This window comes from Myotis daubentonii, chromosome 3 (assembly GCF_963259705.1).
Source record: "Myotis daubentonii chromosome 3, mMyoDau2.1, whole genome shotgun sequence".
NCBI lineage: Eukaryota > Metazoa > Chordata > Mammalia > Chiroptera > Vespertilionidae > Myotis > Myotis daubentonii.
Genome location: NC_081842.1, coordinates 84,256,663 through 84,282,101, shown reverse-complemented (window position 1 = coordinate 84,282,101; position 25,439 = coordinate 84,256,663).

Below are 25,439 nucleotides of genomic sequence, written 5' to 3'. Positions count from 1 at the left end.
CTCAGCATCACAAATCATGTGGGGAATGCATGTCAAAACCATAATGAGAGATCATCTCACACCTATCATAATGGCTATTACAAAAAAGACAGAGAAACAAACAAACAAAATAAAAATTGTTGGTGAGAATGTGAAGAAACGAGAACTTTTCTGTATTAGTTGTGGGATTGTAAATTGGAGCACCCACTATGACAATCAGTATGGAAGTTTCTCAAAAATATTAAATAGAACTACAATATGGCTCAGCAATGCTATTTCTGAGTATTTATTCAAAGAAAATAAAAACATGGATAGAAAAAAAGATATGACCCCTATGTTTATTGCAACATTATTTAAAATAGCCAAGATATGGAAAGAACCTAAGTGTTCACTGATGGATGAATAAAGATGAATGGGTATCATATCTTCTTTACCCATATATAATATTAGAGGCCAGGTGCAGGAAATTCGTGCATGGGAGTGGTGGTGGGGTTCTTAGCCCGGCCTGCACCCTCTCCAATCCAGGACCCCTTGGGGGATGTCCGACTGCCGGTTTAGGCCCGACCCCTGTGAGATCGGGCTGAAACCTGCTGTCAGACATCCCTCTCACAGCCCGGGACTGCTGGTTCCTAACTGCTCACCTGCCTACCTGTCTGATCACCCCAACCCCTCTGCCTGCCTGCCTGATCACCCCTAGCCGCCTCTGCCTGCCTGCCAGATCACTCCTAACTGCTCTCCCCTGCTGGCCTGATCATCCCAAACCACCTCTTCCTCATCCCCTGCCACCATGGCTTTGTCCTAAAGAACATCCAGAAGATGTCCAGTCTATCCAGTCTAATTAGCATATTATACCTCTATTAGTATAGATGATGGAATAGTAAGCCATAAAAAAGAATAAAACCTTGCCTCTTGCCACAACATACATAGATCTTCAGGTTATTATGCTAAGTGAAATAAATTAGATAGAGACAAATCCATGAGTACACTTATATGTAAAATCTGATAAGCAAAACAAAGTCATGGATACACATGAAAACTTGTAAGAACTTAATATCATATTTTGTGGCCCCACATTTGGATTTTTGCACTTTAAACTCTGAGGCTGTTTATAAAGAATGGCTTTCGTCCTTGGACTTGGAAACTGCCTGCCAATCAGAAAACAAAGATGTAAGTTTGTAGTCTTGTTTCTCCTAGCAACCCATCTCTTTAGTTATTAGCACCTTTGAACTTTTGCCTTTAAAATCTTAGCTTTAGCCCTGACTGGTTTAGCTCAGTAGATAGAGCATCAGCCTGCGGACTCAAGGGTCCCAGGTTCGATTCCAGTCAAGGGCATGTGCCTTGGTTGTGGGCACATCCCCAGTTGGGGGGTGTGCAGGAGGCAGCTGATCGATGTTTCTCTCTCATCAATGTTTCTAACTCTCTATCCCTCTCCCTTCCTCTCTGTAAAAGATCAATAAAATATATTTTTTAAAAAATCTTAGCTTTATCACCTCCATTTTGGAAGGTGTCTTTGGTTCATATCCAGAACTACATCCCTGATTTGCAAATCATACATGAATAAAACTCTCTTTTAATTTCTTCTGGAATGCTTGGTTAACACAGAGAACAAATTGGTGATTGCCAATGGAAAGGGGTTTGGAGGGTGGGCAAAATGGGTGAACTGGATCAAGAGGTGCAAATTTCCAGTTGTAGGGGAAATAAATCATGGGGATCAGGTACAGCGCAGCTACTATACTCAGTAACATACCATCGTGTTGCTTATTTGAGAGTTGCTGGGAGAATGGATCTTGAAGGTTTTCATCACAAGAAAAAAATGTTTGTAAATATGTGTGGTGAAGGATGTAGCAAGACTTGTGGTGATCATTTTGCAATGTACACAAATATTGAATAATTAGGTTATACGCCTAAAAGTAATATAATGTTATATGTCAATTTTACTTCAATAAAAAAGAAATAGGTAAAAATAAAACAAATTATAATATAATTTTAATACATTAATAAAATTGAATCTTTAATCATGCAAAAATGTAAGATTATGTTGTGTGCATTCAATAGAAGAATGCAATTACATGTGAACAGTTTGTCAACTCTACCTCCATTTCTGGGAAACGGGTGATGGGTGTTGCTATGATAACGAATGAGCTGGAAACCAGTCCTACAATTATCAAATTTGAAAGCAAGCTGTATAATAAGTTGATGCAGCACAAAATGCTTTTGATACATAATTTTAGTTTAGGAAAAATACAGGGACAAAACAAGTTGTATAAACAAATGTCTATGTATTATGGAAATGGCTTTCAAACTAAACCTTCACCATGTGCTCAGTGCACTTTTCCTGTCTTGCATTGGGTATGATTAATCTGAAATCCTAATGTGTCTGTGGATGCAGTGCCCTTCTCTTTAGCTTAACCACTATTTATCTTGATCTCAGTTGTTCATTACTGTTCTGGAACAACTGACAAAATAAAGGCTGAATTATTCTTTAAAAAACAAAACAAAATACAGCACATCAGCAAATAGAAGCAGAGCTTCCATGTGACCTCATATAAGAGTTACCATGATCCTAGACAAATTTTGCTCAATGTCAAGGAATATTCAAGTTTCTTACCTGAGAATGATTTTTATTTTTGCCTACAACTTATTATATTTTCTATGAATATTAGTCCAGTTTGTTTTGATTAAGCAGTTACTATATGCCACTGTGCTAGATTCAGAACATTAGAAGCTGACTTTCTCTTCAACCTTAAGGAACTTACAGTCTATTGAGAGTAAATGAACATGTAAAAATAATTCTAAAGCAATACATGTGATTTCCAAATCATGAGGCAATAAAGGAGAAAGTAAATTTAATTCATGGATTATTTCATGAATACCTGCCATCATTTTCCAGAAAATTACCATGAGGTAAGATTCAAGTTGTTTTTTGTTAGTTATAATTAAAATATAAAACCATAAAATTTAAGTTTTATAGGAGATCTAGCTAAATGTCTTTTAACAAAAGAGAAAGTGAGGTTAAGATTGCAGTTACAGGGGATTGTCAAGGGCGCGGAAAAAAAAGGAGACATATGTAATACTCTTTGTAATACTTTAAGCAATAAAAAAAAAGATGAGAAAAAAAACAAACAATAAACATACAGTAAATACATAAAAAAAAAAGATTGCAGTTACTGAGCCAAAACAAGAATCCTGATTCTCAGTAGATACCTACTTCTCTGTTTTCATGTTGTTATTTCTTTCATTAACATTGTAACATATGCTAGATTTAGACTTTTTCTGTTTTTCTGTGGATTTGCTAAAATGTGCTAAAATATGATAATACTATTAGAAACACTAACCCTTTAATGTATAAAGAAACCATAACCAGATAATAAGATTTTTTTTGGTCTAAAAACAAACAAAACTATTCTCACATTCTACCTTGTAAATAATTTATTGTTTGCTTGACAATTGAGTTACTAACAGTCCTCCTTAAAAGTGTATTTGGCAACTTATTTTTTAATGGTTCCTTATTTGCTGAAGCTTTTTGTGGCCATTTCCAAAACTAACTTATGCCATGGAGTTATCTTAATGCTATTTAAATACATTGGAGTAAATGAGGAACACCGAGTTAAATAATTAACTGTCTGTTCAATACTCAGAAGCTAACCTCAATGAAAGAAAGAGCTGGATTATCTTCTCTTACAGAGGATAAATCGAAAGAGGAGAGAAAAAAAGAAAAATTTCAGCAGTAACAGAAAATTCAGGACAAGAATACTAAATGGGTGATTAAAAATAGGAGTAGCTCTGCAAAATATGCTACATCTTTTAATGTCATAGTACAAAATCCAAAGCATTTCATTTATATATGTATAAACTGATAGTTATTATTAATATTATTTTATTAGTTTGTGCCTGTAATTAAAAAAACAACAACAAAACATTACAGAGCACCTACAATCAGTCCTGTGCAAAATCTCTGTTTAGAAAGTATGTTCACTGTTTCTCATCATTGACCTAGTACACAATAATAACAACACCCTCTATTTACCAACAGCAGTTTTAAATTTGTACTTTCTATGAGTTATTTCACTACTCTACTATAGATAAATTTCTCCCTCTTTCAATCTCTACAAATTATCATATCTACCTGATCCCTATAGTTTTCTAAACTATACTAAAACTAGAAGCCCAGTGCACGAAATTTGTGCACGGGGTGTGTGTCCCTCAGCCCAGCCTGCACCCTCTCTAATCTGAGACCCCTCGAGAGATGTCTGACTTCCCGTTTAGGCCCGATCCCGGTGGGGACATCCCTTTCACAATCCAGGACTCCTGGCTCCCAACCTCTCACCTGCCTGTCTGCCTGATTGCCCCTAACCCCTTCTGCCTGCCAGCCTGATCGTCCAATAACCACTCCCCTGCCAGCCTGATTGACACCTAACTGCTCCCCTGCCGGCCTGGTTGCCACCAACTGCCCTCCTCTGTAGGCCTGATCACCCACAACTGCCCTCCCTTGCTGGCCATCTTGTGTCCACATGGGGGTGACCATTTTGTGTGTTGGAGTGATGGCCAATTTGCATATTACTCTTCTATTAGATAGGATTACTACAATAGGTAGGGGAATATTTGCTAATAGTCACTGTTGTGTGTTCCTTCACCACAATTTCTATAAGCAGCCCTTTCTCTTTCAATATTTCCTTGAGAGTGCTATTCTGGTTGGGAAAATTATTCTTGATTCTGTGGTCCACACTTCAGGATTTCTAGAATTTCTTACTCTCACTCACTAAATGCCTATAAAAGACCCAGTCATTTTGGCACATAAAGCGACTTCATGCATATTCCAAATGCTCTGCAGGGTGAATTACTGCAGCCGTCCTTGCTCAGATGCACCCACATTGCCTTCCCAGAAAAAATATAATTGTTTTATCAGAAGGTGAAAGATAAACAACACAATTCAGCATTATATTATATTTTGAACATTAAAAATACTTTTTGATATACAATAGAATTTATAAAAGCTGTTTTTTGTTTGTTTGTGTGTTTGTTTGTTTTACCTGCCAGGAAACAAAATCCCAAGTAGGCAGATACCATACAATGGGTTTAGTAGAAAGCAGAGGAAAAACACTCCAGGTACTCCAGGGGATTAGCCTTAGTGGGAAGTGTAGGGGAAGGAAGAATGGATTAGTTTCTACAGGAAGAACAGATGCAGAGTGGCCCTGAGAGTGGAGGGAGCCAGCCCTGACAAAGATGCTGGCCTCCAGGACCCAGAGCAGCATGGCTCCGGAGCCGATGGGAGCGTATCCTCTATTTCTGTGAGAGTGAATATTCCTATGGCCTGTGTTGAGATGACATGGATTGTTTGACTTCTGACTGGTGTAGGATATCAGTCAACACCTGCTTTTACAACACAGAGTCCTTTCAACCAATGTTCTATCTGCCAATGTCCCTAGAACAGTGACGATCTATGAAATATGTGCCAACAATTCTTTCCTCTTTCCACAATCTCACAGAAGTATGTCTAACACAGAGATTGGTGTTCTTAGCATCTGAAAAGGCTGCAGTCCTGTGACAAGCAATGCTTGTCACATAAAAGTGAGGGACTTGGTGTAAACCTTTCAATTACCCATACAGGGTAAGTTTCCCACAGTGTCCCTGAGTTTAGAGCACAATACAGAGCAATTTAAACTTGAATAATCTTAATAAGTGACAAGTAAATGAATACATAAAATAATTAATGCATGGCATAATCAATGCAAATAGCATTCTGAAAGAAAATTTGTCTTTGGAAAAACATATATGTATTTATAGACATACTTTTTCATTTTTCATGAAAGCTCCACATTTTGTTAGTTTTGCTAAATTAATTGCTTTTCTTATAAGATAACCTCAAGTAAAAGAGACAGGGGAGAGAAGCTTTGATTTTTATTATTGATCTCAGGAAGAAGGAAGATCATTAAAATCAATCTCTCCTTTCCTTTTGATAGTTCTCTTTGGCTGCTCCCTTCTGATATTCAGGGATATAAACATTATTTGTACCATCCAGTATGCTTCTATTTTAGTAGCAGTAGTTGAGCCAAGGTTTAGTTAAGTTCCGCTGAATTGAGCAATGTCAATTTCTTAAACATCTCAGTAGAACAATGAAAAATAAAGAAAAAAAATCATTTTTTTATATGAAAGCTTCTTACTTATTATATCCCCCAAATCCTTACATTCATCAGGATTTACCATTAACAGCTTTGAAAATGCATGTAGACTGCCCATGACTTGGCTGCAAGTTTGAGCAAAGCATATGTCACTTAGTTTTTTTAGAAATTACACAGTAATTTTTTTCTAATTCATGCTAGTCAAAACAAATTTCAATATATTTAGATAACTTTGCATTTTACTATATATGTAGAATCAAATTTAAATATATATGTATATGTAATTTAATTTGATACTGAAAACGTATCATCTGGCATCCATCTTTTTGATCCCTATACACTATGCTGACGCTCCCAGAATTCCAGTACAGTTTCTGCCCCAGAGCTCCACTATAATACAATTAGCTTAGAAACTAATAACACAAGTAGATCAATTCTGAACCTCAGTTCTAACTGAAAAGGTTCATTGGTAGTAAGAGATGAGATTTTGGTTGCATTTCTGAGTGATGAATTATATGTGAATGCCGGTTATGATACTCTTCCATAGGGTACTAAAAAGGCTGCTAGAGCCTCCAATATTCTGAGGTAAAATTTTACATAAAATATATGTTAATTATGACTTTGTATTATTTATAATAAGTTAGTATTTATAGTAAAATAAAAATTGTTAATTTTGATTCAACAGTAAATGTATAGCACATTCATGTGTGGATGATTAAAATTTATATCCACTTTGCCTGTAACATACTGTTAATCAATGTCCTTGAAATTTTGTCCTTGGGTTTTCAGACAAATTGTCAGCCAAAATAGCTTTATTGGAAAAAAATTACTTTTTTGTGTATTTTGTTTACTTACTATTCCTCTCCTATCTGCTCTTTAACTTCTCAGAATGTTGTCATTCTTTTTCTTTTCTTATCATCTAAGTGTCTCATTGGGCAAACTTAGAATTATGGATTCAAAAATTCCTCTTGTAAATACTGAAATCTATAACTTTCAGTTTCTTCCTAAGGTCTGGAAGAATATTTCAAACTGACCAATAAATATGGCTGTACTCTTAAAAGCCTATCAGAAACAAAAGTTCACTTTATACAAATTGAACCTCTTTTCTTATTGAAAACTTAGAATTCTTTCTTCAGTTAATATGACAGGTGATGGCTATTTATGCAAACCAGAAGCCTATACTTCCTTCAGCAACAAAACTGTATTTGTTTTATTAAACTTGTGAGCCATGCAATGTTTAGGTTCTGTGAAGATTCTATGTACTTTCACATTCATGCTATTCATGCAACTCTGCTTGCTCTGAAAGATCTTGAATGCCTTGCTCAACACCCAATCACCAGTGTGTCATAACATAAATGTCTCCTGTGTTTGTGGCATAATGTGATGAGAGGTATTTTTTTTTCTGTGATGTTCTATGAATTCCTTTGTGGTTATTGGATAATATAAAAACTTTCTTGAAAATGAAAAAAAAATCAAAGGAATCATCAAAGGAGGATGGAATAAAGAATCACTACCTAATGAAACAAATATTCCATGCAAAGCTACATATTTTCTCATTGCCATCTATTAAGATAACTCAAATACTTTTGTGTCTTCCTCTCTTACTAGAATGCACAATGCAGATCAAAAGTTTTTGCTGCATTATGATGATTATTTAATCATCAAACAAAATTAATTTGACACTCAATGAAGAATCACTGGGTATTACTTAAAAATATTGTCACTATACTTCACTTTGTTTTTGTTCTTATAATATAGTTTATAAAAATAATTACTAATCATTTCTAAAACATATTAAGAACTATGATATAATCATTACTGATGTGGATATGTACTTATGTACTCATATACCTGTGAAGCCAAATCTTGGGATTGATAGAAGAGGAAAGAAGCAGAAGGAGAATGTGGGTGAAGTCACCTTTAAAAGTATGTTTATTAATATGGATCAATCAGGTTTAAGAAATCTAGTACATTCAGAGACATAGAGGGATTTTGTTTTAGGCATGTCTCAACATAATTTAGTACAGAGATATAATAATATTGACATATCTACATTGAAGTAATGGCTCAAATGTTTTGAAAAATAAAATACTAAATAAATAACCACATTGAGTGCTGAGACACCCCAGAGCCCCGGACTGGGGCAGCCACCCGCTCCTGAGAGGGAGTCTCCTCCCCCCAGCCCCCAGGCAAGGAGCACAGCCACACCCAGATTCCACCCTGTACGAGATCAAGGATTAAGATAAGCTGATCAGTCCCTGGGAGTTAACAGGGTCTGGCCTATAGGGGGATTTTCAATCCCAGCAACAACATAGCGCCGGTAACTAACTATTACACAGTCAGCTCTGGGCAGTGAACTTCCACTGGACAGAGAGGCCCTATAGCCTCAGAGGCCAACCCCAGAACACTGCCACCCAGAGGCTGACCCACAAACTGACTCTTTGCTAAACACAAAATAAGGCAGTCTGGGAAATAAATGCGGCATGCTTTAAAATAAGGACTGTGGTTTACAACACAGAGGAACAGTATATCGCAGGGAAACTCAACACTCTCCTGAATACCTGGAAGGTCTAAGGCGAGCCACACTGAAGAATAGAAGAAACGAAGGACCTTCACTACTGCAATTTTTTTTCTTTTTTCACTTTTTAACTAAGAAACCAATTTTTTTTTCATTCTTTTTTTTTCTGTTCTTTTTTTTTCTTTTCTTTCTTTTCTTCTTTTTCCATCACCTGATTTTACCCTTTTAATTACTACCTTCTTATTTTTAACCAGTATTATTACTGCTACCATTTTACCATTTTTTAAAGTGCCATTTATTTTTTCTTTATTTTATTTTGGGATTAGTGTTCACCATTCTATTTTCATCGTTATATTATTGGTTGTTCCTAGTTTGCATTCATATCCAGGGAGCTGTTGCTGGAATTTGTTGGGATTAATGGCTGTTCTATAGGAGTATTCTCCTCATATAAAAAATCTCTTCCCTCTTCCACTTCATTCTCTCTTTTCGCTCTTTTTTTTTTTTCTTTTCTTTTCTCGCTTTTATTTTCCCCCTTCCTTTTTCCCAATTTCATTTTTGCACTCCCTTTTTTTGGTCCCTACTTTTCCTTTCCTTTTTCTCTTTGATCTTTTTCTCTTCCTTCTTCCTTATCCCCTAATTCTCTTAATTCAGGTGGTCACCTTTAATTGGGGTTATTAATATCGTGAATATATTTGTGTATAGTGCCTGGTACGTGGTGCCTTGTTGTGTTGTATTTTGTGCCTTTAAATCAACGCAGCAGATCCAAGCAACAGCAACCTCCTGAGCACCTCATCCTCTGCTGAGGAACAGCAGCTGTACGTGAAACCTCGCCCCACCAGCCGGAAGAGCCACCACAGCTGTGAACAGCACCCACCAGAGGAGCTGCTGCCAACTGAAGAGCAGCTGCTACCGCAACCGCCCGAAGAGCAACCACAGACCAAGGAGTCACTGCCACCAAGGGAGCAACCACTGAACAACTCAACGTCTAGATATGTCAGTGAGATCAAACATGGGTAGACAAAGAAACCCCCAAAGGAAAGAGAAGGAGGACTCTCCAGAAAAGCAGCTAAGTAATACAGAGGCATGCAACATGACAGATAAAGAATTCAGAATAAGGATCCTAGAGTGCATAAACCGGATGGAGGAAAAAATCGACAACCTCTGCAAGAAGCAAGAAGAAACAGATGAAAAAATCGATAACATATGGAAGAAGCTAGAAGAAACAGATGAAAAAATCGATAACATATGGAAGAAGCTAGAAGAAACAGATGAAAAAATCAACAACCTAAGTAAGACCCAAGAAGAAATGAAGAGTGATATAGCTGCAATGAAAAACTCCATTGAAAGTATCAACAGTAGACTAGGAGAAGCGGAGGACCGAATAAGTGAATTAGAAGACAAGGAAGCAAAACACACCCAAAATGTACTGCAATTGGAGAAAAAAATTAAAAGACAGGAGGAGAGCCTAAGGGAGCTTTGGGACAACATGAAACGAAACAACATACGAATAATAGGAGTACCAGAACAACAGAAAGATGAACAAGGATTAGAAAACCTACTCGAAGAAATAATATCAGAAAACTTTCCTGAGGTGGGGAAGAAAGAAGTCACACAAGCCCAGAGAGTCCCAAACAAGGTGAACCCGAAAAGACCCACACCAAGACACATCATAATCACCATGGCAAATGTTCAGGACAAAGAGAGAATCTTACAGGCTGCAAGAGAGAGACGGAAAGTTACATACAAGGGATCTCCCATTAGATTGTCAAATGACTTCTGAACAGAAACACATCAGGCCAGAAAAGAATGGACTGAAATTTACAAAGTGATGCAAAGCAAAGGACTGAATCCAAGAATACTCTATCCAGCAAGGCTATCATTCAAACTTGAAGGGGAAATAAGAAGCTTCACAGACAAAAAAAGACTAAGGGAGTTTGTCACCACCAAGCCAGCAATGCAAGGAATGCTAAAGGGACTGGTATAAAAAGAAGAAATAAAAAGCTCAGAAAGAAAACAGCCACACACACACACAAAAAGAAATGGCTACAAACAAGTACCTTTCAATAATAACTTTAAACGTAAACGGACTAAATGCTCCAACCAAAAGACATCGAGTGGCTGAATGGATAAAAAAACATGACCCATACATCTGCTGTCTACAAGAAACCCACCTCATTAGAAGGGACTCACACAGACTGAAAGTGAAAGGATGGAAAAATATCTTTCAGGCAAATGGAAAGGAAAAGAAAGCTGGGGTAGCAATACTTATATCGGACAAAATAGACCTCAAAGTGAAGGCCTTAACAAGAGATAAGGAAGGCCACTTCATAATACTAAAGGGATCAATACAACAAGAAGATATAACCCTGGTAAACATATATGCACCCAATGTAGGAGCACCCAAATTCATAAAAAAACTCCTGGAAAATATCAAAGGAGAGATCGACAACAATACAATCATAGTAGGGGACTTTAATACACCATTGACAGCACTGGATAAGTCCTATAGACAAACAATCAGCAAAGATACAGCAATCCTAAATGACTCACTAGATCAGATGGACTTAATAGACATCTTCAGAACACTTCACCCCAAAGCCAGAGAATATACGTTCTTCTCAGGTGCTCATGGGACATATTCAAAAATAGACCACATATTGGGTCACAAGCAAAGTATCCCCAAATTCAAGAAGATTGAAATCATAAAAAGCGTCTTCGCAGACCACGATGGCATAATATTAGAAATAAACTACAATAAAAACAACCCAAAATACTCAAACACCTGGAAGCTGAATAGCATGCTACTAAATATTGATTGGGTTACCAATGAGATCAAAGAAGAAATTAAAAACATCCTGGAAACTAATGACAATGAAAACACAACAATCCAAAACCTATGGGACACATTGAAAGCAGTCCTGAGAGGGAAGTTTATAGCTCTACAGGCCTATCTCAAAAAACAAGAAAAAATGGTAGTAAATCATCTAACTCTACAACTCAAAGAATTAGAAAGAGAGCAACAAGAAAACCCCAGAGTGAGCAGAAGGAAGGAGATAATAAAGATTAGAGCAGAAATAAATGACATAGAGACCAAAAAAACAATACAGAAAATCAATGAAACCAAGAGCTGGTTCTTTGAAAGGATAAACAAGATTGATAAACCTCTAGCCAGACTCACCAAGAAGCAGAGAGAGAGGACCCAAATAAATAAAATCAGAAACGATAGAGGCGAAATAACAACAGACCCCACAGAAATACAAATGATTGTTAAAAAATACTATGGACAGCTTTACTCCAACAAACTAGACAACCTGGAGGAAATGGACAAATTCCTAGAAAAATACAGCATTCCAAAACTCAATCAGGAAGAATCTAAAAATCTCAACAGGCCAATAACTATGGAAGAAATTGAAGCAGTCATCAAAAAGCTTCCATCAAACAAAAGCCCAGGACCAGACGGCTTCACAGGGGAGTTTTACCAAACATTCAAGGAAGAACTAAAACCTATCCTCCTCAGACTACTACAAAAAATTCAAGAGGAAGGAACACTTCCAAGCTCATTCTATGAAGCCAACATCACCCTAATACCAAAACCAGGTAAAGACAACACAATGAAAGAGAATTACAGGCCAATATCCCTCATGAACATAGATGCCAAAATCCTCAACAAAATCTTAGCAAATCGGATCCAGCAGTACATCAGAAAGATCATACACCATGACCAAGTAGGATTTATCCCAGGGATGCAAGGATGGTACAATATCCGCAAATCAATAAACGTGATACATCACATAAACAAATTGAAAGAAAAAAACCACATGGTCATATCAATTGATGCAGAAAAAGCATTTGACAAAATTCAACACCCATTTTTGATAAAAACTTTCAGCAAGGTGGGAGTAGAAGGATCATACCTCAACATAATAAAAGCCATATATGACAGGCCCACAGCCAACATCATACTCAACGGACAAAAACTAACACCATTTCCCCTAAGAACAGGAACAAGACAGGGATGCCCCCTCTCACCACTCCTGTTCAACATAGTACTGGAAGTGTTAGCCATTGCAATTCGGCAAGAAGAAGAAATAAAAGGCATCCAAATTGGAAAAGAGGAAGTAAAACTGTCCTTATTTGCAGACGACATGATATTATACATACAAAACCCTAGAGATTCCATCAAAAAGCTACTAGACTTAATACATGAATTTGGCAATGTAGCAGGATACAAAATTAACCCCAAGAAATCTGAGGCATTTCTATACACCAATAGTGAACTTTCAGAAAGAGAGATTATAAAAACAATCCCGTTTACCATTGCACCGAAAAAACTAAGCTACCTAGGAATAAACTTAACTAAAGAGGTAAAAGACCTCTACTCAGAAAACTACAGGACGTTGAAAAAAGACATAGAGGAAGACATAAACAGATGGAAGAACATACCGTGTTCATGGATTGGTAGAATCAACATCATCAAAATGTCCATACTACCCAAAACAATCTATAAATTCAACGCACTTCCCATTAAAGTACCAACAGCATACTTCAGAGATCTAGAACGAACTTTCCAAAAATTCATCTGGAATAAAAAAAGACCCCGAATAGCTGCAGCAATCCTGAAAAAGAACAAAGTAGGTGGGATCTCAATACCAGATATCAAGTTGTATTACAAAGCCACTGTTCTCAAAACTGCCTGGTACTGGCACAAGAATAGGCATATAGATCAATGGAATAGAATAGAGAGCCCAGAAATCGGCCCGAACCAATATGCTCAATTAATATTTGACAAAGGAGGCAAGAACATACAATGGAGCCAAGATAGTCTCTTCAATAAATGGTGCTGGGAAAATTGGACAGATATATGCAAGAAAATGAAACTAGACCACCAACTTACACCATACACAAAAATAAACTCAAAATGGATAAAGGACTTAAATGTACGACAGGATACCATAAAAATTCTAGAAGAATCCAAAGGCAAGAAAATCTCAGACATATGCCGAAGCAATTTCTTCACTGATATAGCTCCTAGGGCACTTGAAACTAAAGAAAAAATGAACAAATGGGACTACATCAAAATAAAAAGCTTCTGCACAGCAAAAGAAACCATCAACAAAACAACGAGAAAACCCACTGTGTGGGAAAACATATTTGCCAATGACATATCTGATAAGGGCCTAATCTCCAAAATTTATAGGGAACTCATACAACTTAACAAAAGAAAGATAAACAATCCAATCAAAAAATGGGCAAAGGACCTAAATAGACACCTTTCAAAAGAGGACATTCAGAAAGCCAAGAGACATATGAAAACATGCTCAAAGTCACTAATCATCCGAGAGATGCAAATCAAAACAGCAATGAGGTACCATCTCACACCTGTCAGACTGGCTATCATCAACAAATCAACAAACGACAAGTGCTGGAGAGGATGTGGAGAAAAAGGAACACTTGTGCACTGCTGGTGGGAATGCAGACTGGTGCAGCCACTATGGAAGACAGTATGGAGTTTCCTTAAAAAACTGAAAATGGAACTCCCATTTGACCCTGTGATCCCACTTCTAGGAATATATCCCAAGAAACCAGAAACACCAATCAGAAAGGATATATGCACCCCTATGTTCATAGCAGCACAATTCACCATAGCTAAGATCTGGAAACAGCCTAAGTGCCCATCAGTAGATGAATGGATTAGAAAACTTTGGTACATCTACACGATGGAATACTATGCTGCTGTAAAAAGGAAGGAACTCTTACCATTTGCAACGTCATGGATGGAACTGGAGAGCATTATGCTAAGTGAAATAAGCCAGTCAATAAAGGAAAAATACCACATGATCTCACTCATTCGTGGACAATAGAGACCATTATAAACTTTTGAACAATAATAGATACAGAGGCAGAGCTGCCTCAAACAGATTGTCGAGCTGCAGTGGGAAGGCCGGGGAGGGTTGGGGGGCAGGAGGTAGGGGGGTAAGAGATCAACTAAAGGACTTGTATGCACGCATATAAGCATAACCAATGGACATAAGACACTGGGTGATAGGGGAGGCTAGGGGACTGTCTAGGGCGGGGGGATAAAATGGATACATATGTAATACCCTTTGTAATACTTTAAGCAATAAAAATAAATAAATAAATAAATAACCACAAAAAATTAACAAAATAATCAATATAAGGTGAAATACATTGTTTTTAAAAATATGAGTAAGTGCACTGGCAGCTTGAAGGTTTATATATAAGCTTTTGATTAGTTGTAAATTGAGGGAACACAAACTCAGATATTAAGTTTAGTTTCTATGTGTTTAATTGGTTAGTTAAGATCAGGTCACATCTGCATTTATAAATTCTTCCTTTGTCTTTCATAATTAATTCATCTGGAGAAGTTCACATGCATTTTTTATAAATTCCAATAGAAAGAGAGATGTCAGGAAAGTTACAAAAATTTGTTTTTCTAAATGTGACTGAATATTTTAATGTCATGAAAGTGTTTGCCAAAATAATTATGAAATTCTTTTTATTTCTTTTAAAATATTTTGGCATTGTTATATTGTTCTGTTATGTAGTTATAGATTATCTGGTTGTGGCACTGTAATGTGTTAAAGTACATTCTCAATAACAATTATATTGATACAGAAAAACTAGCATAATCGAGCTATGAAAAAGATGTGTATTTATATTTAGAAGATAAATTGCTTATCTTCAGTTGCAATAAGAATTCTGATAGTTAACTGATTGAATATGAAATAAGCAAATGGTTCAAAACAATTTTGGAAATAAAGAAATTTGACTGGATTTCTTTTTTACTTATTAAAACCATGGTTAGCTAGAATCCAAGCAAAAGGTATACTTTATGAAGTTATGATACAAAGATTTTCTATAACATTTTCAGATGGATAATTTATTTTTCATGTGTGAATAAGAATCACAACTTAAATACATCAGATAATTGACCCATGGTCTTTTTAAAATCAGATAATTGGGCTGCACTTACTTTGTGCTGTATACTGAACAAAAATGCATCACTTGGATAATTTATAGCAAAACGAAAGGCACAAGGCTTTTTGGCAATAGTATCTGGTGGATATAGTAGGCTTTTAACTATCATGCTATTTAATGTGAATTGGTTCTTGTTTTTTATTTCATTTAAAACCTCAAGACAATTTGAACAATAGTAAGAAAGCCATATCAATTTGCAGTCTAAAAGCCCTAACCCAGGTGCATTTTGAGCCATAGTGTAACATCAACAATAGAAAGTGCTTGTAATATAATTTGTGGCTGTCCTCAGATATAAATTAGAGCAGTGTTTAATAATCCACATCTGTCCCACAAGTGTGGGAGAGTTAGGAATTTAATAACAATCATCTGATTTATTTTAAAAGAGTGAATAAAATGTCTGCAATAATAGAAAAATGAATATTATGTACCTGTTTATGTATTTCTGACTACTAGGAGGCTGTATTAGTCCAGAAAAGGGAATCAAATTTCAGGGAGCCTAATAATTAATAAAGAATAATTAATTCTGCAATTTCAAGACAGAGAAGGTGAGTTTATAAACTGAATCCTTCATTCCCTCTGCCATTTTGGTGACCAAAGCAGTACATTAAACACAGTAGCTGCTCAATAAACATTTACTGAATAAATACGTGATTACAGGGAAGACTAATATATGAACATAGAGAAGATGGAAGCACATGCTTCTTGCTCAGAAGGTGGTCTGGAAACTTTCCAGCTCCATTTAACTTGAACAAATAAAAGAATTTGAGCCTCATTGTTCTTTCCATTCATAATACAAGCTAAGGATGTCTGTAGGGGGAAAGGTTTCTGGGAAGATTAATTGAATAGATACAGAGAACTTAGCAGAGTTACTTAGTAATAGTTCCTTTCCACATTATGGTCTCATCTGTGTTAGTGTGCATTTGTAAGCATTTTAAATCTTTTTATAACATATAGAATGCTCTAAAATACTCTAGTACTGTAAAATAGAATATGGAATACTCTGTAAACATTTCATATTTGCCTTATTTTATTAGTTTGCTTTCTATGATTTACTGAGAATTTTAAACATCTTATGAAAGAAAATGTTTTATTTCTTAATATTTAAAGAGGGTGTATATATGTCATAAATGCAAACATATGCCTTCTTATTTATTTTTTAGAAGAGGAAAGTAATTTTCTTGAGATTTTCTTTTCATTATTTTTGAACTAGCATTCATTGTATCCAAGTTTCTAAATAGAAAATAAAATGAATGTTCATTTTTGTTCTGGAACCAGCTGGAAACCTAGAGTTTATCTCTTGTTTAATCAGAAACATTATTTAATTGATTTTATGGGGAAAACAAACAACTATAAAATTATAAATGGGACAATAAAAATATACATTATTGAAAATTCTTCTGGCATAATAACTGATGGACTGATCAACTGGATAAGTGATTTTAGTTAATTATAACAGCTTTTAAAATAAAAACTTCCATATATGGTAGACATCCTTGAATTTATTTTATTAAACCATCATTTTAAAAAATGCATTTTCTAGTGCCCTAAACTCTTGTAAAATCCAAACAGAAAGGTTTAAAATATGTATGAATAAAATACTCACCCAGAGAAAAAATGTACCATTGTAAAGAACTGGAAAACAAACAAACAAACAAACAAAAAAGATAAGACTTTGAAACGTATCTTCATGGAAAGATATTTAAAATTTTAAATACAATTACCCGGAGTAGTCCCTTTTAGGTCCCAAATCATTGTCATTTTAGAGTAAAGAAGAGAAGCCAAACTCTACTTAATGTGGGTGTCAATGTCATTAAACTATAGCTTTACATCTCCAGATTCAGAACTCCGGTTTGTCAGTCAGAGGGTTTTCCTTACGTAAAAGTAGACAGGAGACATAAGGAATACGAAAATCATTTCCACATAATCATATTTTGAAGCTGTCAATTCTTTATTCATTTACGGCAATGACATAAGCAGAAAACTAAACTGTAATTAGTGCCAACTCATTCCCCCATCCCCCACCATTCCATTTTCCCCATAGTATTGCTCTAGTCAAGGTTCAATTGGTCAACATGACCTGGAAATCAAGAGTCCCTCACTGCAGAGGCAACTCCAAACAAAGGAACTTGTGGATTCATAAACCGGGGAGCCAGGGAAGGGGAGAGGAGGAAATGCTTGGAGTAGAAAACTACTAAGTACTGAGTCAGCATGCAGATGTGTCTTTCAAGTTCTCCCCTCTCCCCTAGTGAAGAAGCAAGGGAGACAGGTGCTTGAGTTAGGCCTCTGGCAAAGGACTCCCTCTCCCTTCAAATGAACATGGCTGGGCTAGAAATGCAGAGACGCTTAAAGCATGGCCAGCCAGGGGGACCTGAGTCCTTGAGTGCAACTCCCTTCAGAGATGACAGTGCACTGGCTGTGCCCCACACCGGGTTTGGGGAAGGCAACTCTCTCCTCTGAAGCCTGCCACATAAAGGTTTTGTGGTTTCCTGAGCTCAGGCCTGAAAAATAACACATAGGTTTATAGCCAGGAGCCAGACTTCTCTGGGATACTACACCCAGATTCCTAGAAGTGTTAATTCTTGATCACCTTTCAAATTTCCCAACCTGCTACTCCTTCTAATCACTCATTTTCTGTACAATTTGGCTATTGCCAAATTTCAGTATCTGATACACTTTCCTGTTGAACTATTTCATCTTCTATCCATATATAAAAAACTTCTTTCTTTTCTTTATAAAAATATATACATATATAGGTTTTTATTAATTTCAGAGAGAGGAAGAGAGTGAGAAGAACATCAGTGATGAGAGAGAATCATTGATCTGGGGAATGAGCCTGCAATCCGGCATGTGCCCTGATAGGGAATTGAACCATGACCTCCTGGGCCATAGTTCGACACTCAACCACTGAGAGACAACAGCTGGGCATATATACAAACAACTTAAATTTATTCTAAAGATATAAATCAATAAATTGTTCTATTTTAACATTATTTTGACACATAGATACAGAAAATATATTGCACAAATAACTAACTCTAAAACATTAACTCTTCTATGTTATTTGATTCAAGTAACTGGGTTAAATGTGTTAGCATCTATGAGAGTATTATACTAATAATACAATATATGATATATAAAGTTGTGTAGCTTAATATAAATCAGATATAACAATTATATAGTATATATTAATAGATTCATATATAATAATGCTCAATATATATTCACTTTACATAAAATATAAATTTTCTACTAAAATATTTTTATCATAAATTTATATCTTTATTAAGAGATTTTATGAAAAAATCTTCAGATTAACAACCATTTTATTGTCATTTGTTAAGTACCATACTGGTAAACACTATAATAAAAATTACCTTGGAGAAATCATAATATCCTTTTCCTTGGTCATTATCTTATTTCAAACTCCACTTATCGGGTTAAGAACTACTTAGAAGATTTTTTTGAATGACAATATCTTGTACTAGTCATTCAGAATTTGCTTTTTAGGTTTATAAATATTTTATAAATGGCGGCACCAGAGAGTCTGATTATAATGGGCACCAAAAGATAAGAAGAAGCAAATCATATACTCCTGAATAAAATATATCCCCTTTTAAATATCACAAATGACATTATTTAAATTGAAAAAATTGTGATCTTAGAGGAATAATGCTCAGCATAGTCTATGCAAAAGACTGAAAATATTTTAAAGTATTTAAAGAAAAATCATATGAAAGTCTAGGTGAAGTTTTGGGAATACTTTTGATTAGTTTCAATCTTTTGGAGAAAAACTTATTTTAAGATTAAAAAAATTTTTATCAATGAAATATCTTTATTTAGAAGTGGAAAATAAAAGTATTTTAAGATAGTTACAAAATATGAATTGAGAAGTGATACTTTTTATTATGAAAATAAAATTGTATGTATAGGGTCCTTTCAAATGCCTATATTCAGAGACTGAATACTATGAAAAGTTATTCTAATTCAGCATATAGCTTTCATTTAATCCTTTAATATTGGAATATCAAGACTTTCATGGTTTTCTTGCATAAATCTTGATTGTATATGCTTTTCCCATCAATCATTATATATGATTGAGTTGATGAAAAGTATTATCTAAAATTATAATTTCAAAATCATGTTCCTAAACATACTCTATTGCCATTAAAAAGAGAGAAAATGAGAGTCACACATAAGGAAGAGGTGGGATGAAGAAGCCAGGAGGGTGTTGAAAGCTACCAATGAAACATTAGGTAATCTAATTGCTTTGGGGCTACAGAAATAAAGAACCTTAGATTTGAGTAATAGTTATATGTAATGGTATGTATTTCATAGAAACAAAAGTACAATCAAATGATGAATCTAGATATTACACAAAACAATTTTCTTTACCTAAATTATCATAAGCTCTTCAGACATGGGAGTGGCCTGAGTTAACCTTTAGAAGAGTCATGGCCAGAAGCATGGTCACACTTGTTTACCTATTTCCATGAGACTGTATATAGACCTAACCAGGGTGATACCAGAAGTGCAGCTGTGTAGGATCAGCTTTTGTTTGGGAGCTCATACAGAATTATAAGATACCTCCTTTTAAACAGCAAGAGTTTTCTCCATTAGAAAATTGCTTGTGTAATTTAAGTCAGATCTATATCCCTGGGAATTTTGAGCTGGAACGTTTCATAATGATCCTCTAATCTCATGTCATTTTTTTTTCACAGATGAAAAATTAATATTTAAAGAGTTTTAGGACTTGTCAAAATTTATGCATAATGATTCATCAAGTAGGTATGATGGGATTTGTGCAGCTAATGAAGCTACAAAGAACTCCCAGAATTTGGATTTTACCATATTCTCTGTATATGACTCTTGCTATAACACAATATTGATCAAAAATTTAATATTGCATGGATTTTTACATCACCTCCTGAGATTGTGATTAATAAAAATGTAAATGGATACTTTTTATTCTAGTTATGTTTTCAACATTACCAGATATTAGCAATGAAACTGGAGGATAAAGGGAAATGAAGGGAGAAGGCTTGTTCTCCTGTCTTCCAGCATTTAATATCCTCCTCCAGGTTACATAACATGTTTTGCAGTTAATTACTTTGCTTTGGGCTGTAAAGGACCGAATTTGCAAAGGAGTGTGATTCACTTAGATAGGTTAGACTACATGACTTCTAACCTTCTTCGCAAAACATGATATCATTTCACCAGTATACTTATTAAACACTGAATTTTAAATAATTTTTTCTTTTAATACAAGCTAGTATAACCAACTCCCTTACCATATTAGTGCATTACTGCAGAATAATTACTGTTCTTTACCTGACATTCCCAGATGAGTCACATTGCATCAAATAATTATCTATACGCTTTTACTTTTGTTTTTGTCTTTCTATTAATATATTAAAATTATATAAATATATAACTATATAACTGTCTATATAACTATATATACTAATATATGTGTATATATATATACATATATATATATATGTATATATACCTATATATGTTTATATTATATAACATAAACAAAGAAATTCATTGAATTGTACTTTTGGTTTACTATATATTAATTAGCAGTAAATACAACATTTATGCCTAGCACAAATGAGATCCATTAAACAAAATTTGCTTTTTGATCAGAAAACTACTTCTTTTCTCTAGCAGGAATCTTCAACTTGTGGAAATGTTACATCTTACCGACTGGACATTCCCTCATAGTTAATGTTTCAAATAAAGATTTAACTGATATTTAATTGAACACTTATAAAGTGTTATTGCTAATTGAAAATGGTACTAGAAACATTTAATTTGAAGGACTGCTGATTTTTCTGAATAAAAATCTGTGTAGACATAAGATCATATTATAAAATATCTTAAGTTTTCAACATCAAGTTATCCTTTAGTTAAATAAGAGCACCTATATAACTATAGTAATTTACTATTAAGATTCATAGTTCTATATTTTGAGAAAATTATTTTCGAACATTTAAATTTAAACTCCCAAGAACTTCAAGTTGCATTATAGCACTGTGTACTTGAACACTTTATATTTAGACTAATAACTAAGAGGCAATTCAATAGTTTACAGAACCAACAAATAATTCAGTACATAGAACTTGTGAAGGGGGGAGGGAGAGGTAGCGTGCTATCTTTCAGGATCTGTTATAACAAATAACCAGGGGTGAGGAAAGTAGTTCCTTTCAGTCTAGCACAGGGTTACAAAATATGGCTTGCATTACAAATTCAGCCTGCAGCCTCTTTGTGTGTGACCTGAGAACTTAAAAAGATTTTGACATTTTTAAAATGCAGTAGAATTTTTTTTAAAAGACTGTGACAGAGATTATATGTGGTCTACAAAAGTGAAAATATTTACTCTATGGTTCCTTACAGAGAAATATTGCTGATTTCTGAGCTAGTGTGCTGGTTCAAGTCAGACTCCTTACAAAGATTCCTGCTGGAGAAAATAAATTGTTTTCTGATCAGAAAGCAAATTTTGTTTGTTTTTGGGTGAATCACTGAGAACTCTTTGTGTGCCAGCTTCTTCATCTGTAAAATATGAGCAATGATTGTTCCTACCTGAAGGGGTCATGTTGAAAGGAGTTTTAGGAATAAAATAAGCAGGTTTAGGGGGTTTTAGAAATAAAAAGGGTCCAGAGGGAAGACTGCATAGGTGAGGGCTTGCAGCTGCCAGAAGGCATACATTCACAGAGAACAAAAAAGGGTGCCACAGGATAAGGAGAGAGGAAGACATCCATTCACAGAAGGTAGGGAAAAGCCACAGTGTATGGGGAGAAAGAAAACAAACTTTCACAGAGGATAGAGAAATGCTGACAAATGAGAGAAAGAGGAAAACAGATTTTCACAGGAGATAGAGAATTCTACCACTGAAGGGGGAGAAATAGAGGGGCACCATGTGTGTTTTGAAGCTGATATTCTACCAATTGGAAGGCAGCATCCAGAGACAAAGAACCGCAGCCTTTATAAACCTTAGGAAAAGGAGCTTAGTGGGCTACCCCCTTTGGGACTCCCTCCCTACCCCTACGTGGGAGTCTGTACTTGCTTCCAATAATTTCCACCCTCTTCATCTACCACCTTTTGTCCATGAATTCATTCTCTGAATCTGTCTGCACAAGAACCCAGGAAAGAAACCCCCCTGTCATCCTGCTCAGGAAAAACAACCTGACTCAATGTGAAGACATATGGATTTGCATTTGTACATTTCTGCAAATGTAGAAGAAATTGGTAAGTGTTGGCCCTTGATAAATGTTTGGTGGCGATATATATACATAAAAGCCCAGAGACGTTACAGCGGAACAACCAGAGTGACAGGTCAACCAGTCACTATGATGCACACTGACAACCAGGGGGCAGATGCTCAACCCAGGAGCTGCCCGCTGGTGGTCAGTTCACTCCCACAGTGAGCACGCAGCTTGGCTGACCAGGATGAGCCGAGCTCCCACAGCGGCTGATCCCCACAGGCCACGCCCCCCACCAGTGCACAAATCCATGAACCAGGCCTCCAGTATAACCTATAAGACATTTGAGCTTTAATGAGGACAATAGCAACCTTCTGATTTTACAGAAATAATAACTTCTCAGTCAGATATGGATGACGTGCTTACACAACATGCTTATTTATACTTTAAAAGTATAAATAAAATTAGTGAAAGTAAATTAAGTTTATATGTGTGTCTATACATGCATGCATACTTTCTATAGAAAAAAATTAGACATTATGTTGCCTTATATCAAGGAATTTTTCATTTTGAAAGATTAAAGACAAAGCTATAAGTATTTGCTATATACCACATATTTCAAAATCTCCTTTTTCGTAATCTCTTATATGAAAGGCCAGTGGCCATCACGCTGTAACACCATCACGACCAAATGAGCAGTGGTTCTCGTGGCTGGCGGGGCGGGGCACAAACTACTAGCGGTGGAGAGCTACTAGCGGCAGAGGGCAGGGCAGCGAGCTACTAGTGGAGGAGAGCTAGGAGTGGTGGAGGGCTATGAGTGGCGGAGGGCGGGGCAGCGAGCTACAAGTGGTGATGAGTGGGACGGCCAGATGAGTCAAGCTAAAGCGAGCTACTTGCGCATGATTCCGTGTGCTCTGGGCCTCTAGTAATATTATAATTCTCTGCCCCATTGAAGTTAGACTGATGGCTTGCTTCAGCTAACAAAATATTAGTAGTCATGACGTGATTCTTCCTGATGAAGATTTAGGAAGCAGAAATGAATTATCATGTTTTTTCTTTCTCTTTGCAATAATCCAACATATGGCTATTCATTCCTACAGCCCAGAAAATGGAGATGGGAGACCCCCAAAGCAAATCTTTCCAAACTGCAAAAGATAAATATATAGAGAGAGGAATAAATAACCCTTTGTTGTTTTACCATATAATCTTCTTCCCCTCAACTAGAACTAGATACTCCCTAAAGAGATTCACATATAAAGGCAATATAGCATCTCTACTCAATATCTGTGACTCAGTAAATCATTTTTTTATGAATTAAGGGATTTACTATAAAATAACTTCCATGCTAAACTTTAAAAAACTGTCCATATGCTAATTTAAAACTTGGAATATATAGACTGAACATTCATAAATAAAATGTTTGCCTTCATAGTTTATTTGGGCTGTTCTATTATTTTTGCAACTAGGGGCCCAGTGCATGAAATTCATGCACCCTCTCACTGTCTGGGAGCCCCACGATTGATCACCCCATAGAGGGAGGCCCCGCCCACCGACCACAGTGCCTCCAGCCAGGTAGCTGGGGCCTCCCTCAGAGGGGCAATCATGGGGTGATGGCTGGGCCCCCGACCAATCACATCTCACCTGCCTCGGCTGGACTGGCGCCAGTGGGTGTCATAACTTGTTTGTCCGAACAGTTGTTCCTCTTTTTGGCCATTTGATCGATTTGCATATTACACTTTTATTATTATAGGTAAGAACAGAAAAATGAATCAGGAAAATAGCTATTTAGAATAGTTGAAACAGTAGTTTTGTAGTGATATTTGGAATTCTGTAACATAACAAAAGAAATAAAAGATTGTCCAGAATTTAAATGGGGAATAAAAAAAAAAGTAGGTGTGGAAATAGATTGTCTCACTAATATATTTGAAATAAAGTTCTTCAGTAAAAATAGCCAAGGAAAATAGTTACATATTTAGAAGGAGTGATTTGAAATATTTTACATAAAATAAAACAAAAACAAATAAGAACATACTTTTTATTTAAACAAAGGGAAATAAAATAGAGTTGATAGTTGTAGTCACCTCATAAGTGATAACTTTCTTATACTTTCAATTTTTGTATTGTTGAGATTTTTTTTTAAATATATTTTATTGATATTTTACAGAGAGGAAGGTAGAGGGATAGAGAGTTAGAAACATCGATGAGAGAGAAACATTGATCAGCTGCCTCCTGCACATCTCCTACTGGGGATGTGCCCGCAACCCAGGTACATGCCCTTGACCGGAATCGAACCCGGGACCTTTCAGTCCGCAGGCAGATGCTCCATCCACTGAGCCAAACCGGTTTCGGCGTATTGTTGAGATTTTGAGCTCCAACTTATCTTCCATTTTCTTCACCAATAAAAATGTTCAGTATTTCCACAGTGCAAAACCTTGGAATGTTATAAAAAATTTGCTATTTCTATAGGTGTTTTGAGTTTTTTAACTGAAAATATTCTCTATTTTGTTGATATCAGCTTTGCATACTTCAGATAGTGATACAATACATAAATGTTTTCCCAATATACATCCTATGAATTAGTTTATTTTAAAAATATTACAAAGATAATTGCTTATT